This window comes from Eriocheir sinensis, chromosome 49 (assembly GCF_024679095.1).
Source record: "Eriocheir sinensis breed Jianghai 21 chromosome 49, ASM2467909v1, whole genome shotgun sequence".
In the NCBI taxonomy this organism is placed as follows: Eukaryota; Metazoa; Arthropoda; class Malacostraca; order Decapoda; family Varunidae; genus Eriocheir; species Eriocheir sinensis.
In genome coordinates this window covers 2,404,422-2,405,143 of record NC_066557.1, presented here as the reverse complement: position 1 = coordinate 2,405,143, position 722 = coordinate 2,404,422, and positions in this window count along the sequence as shown.

The window sequence follows — 722 nt, the reverse complement described above, 5'->3', positions numbered from 1 at the left end:
CGTTGTAACGGCACTCCCTGATGTGTCTACTGTCTGGGTCTATTGTTTTCCTTTTTCTTTCATTCTTTTTTCTCTTATTGTCGAAAACTTGTGTACTGTTGTTTTCGTTTGTTCGGTGTGTTCATTTTCAAATAAAATTTTTCCAATGGTGTCGTCCTCTTCTTCCTCGTAAGGCTGTTGCAGCCTCACGCACTTTATTCTTTCCTCTGCACAGGCCGTGCACCAGAGCAGGAAGTGTCGCAGGTCTTCGTGTTCAGCTTCACACATGTCACACTTGGTTTCTTCTTGCCGGTGTCTGTTTCTGTCTTTTAGTTGCATGTTGTTTGTCCTGCATCTGAATAGCACTTCTGAGGCTTGGTTGTTGGTGTATACCTCCTCTTGTCCTCCCAACTCCTGTCTCCATTTTCTATATATCTTAAGGCTTGCTTTCTCATTCATTTGCCTCTTCCACTCTCTTGTATCCACCTCTCTCATTCTCTGCTTTATACTCTCCTTTGTCTCATTCCTCACACTCACATTCAGTCCCTCTGTTGCTCTCAGTTCATTCAACAAATCTTTCACCCACCTACTTTGTCTCTTCTCTATCATCTCCTCTCCCACCCTTCTCACCAAATCGTTTCCTTCCACAAGAACATACCTTAAGTACTTCCACTGTCCCTCCCTTATCCTGTTTTTAACACTGGAGCTTCCTATCTCCCCCCTGAGTGCTTCTTCCTGTGCAT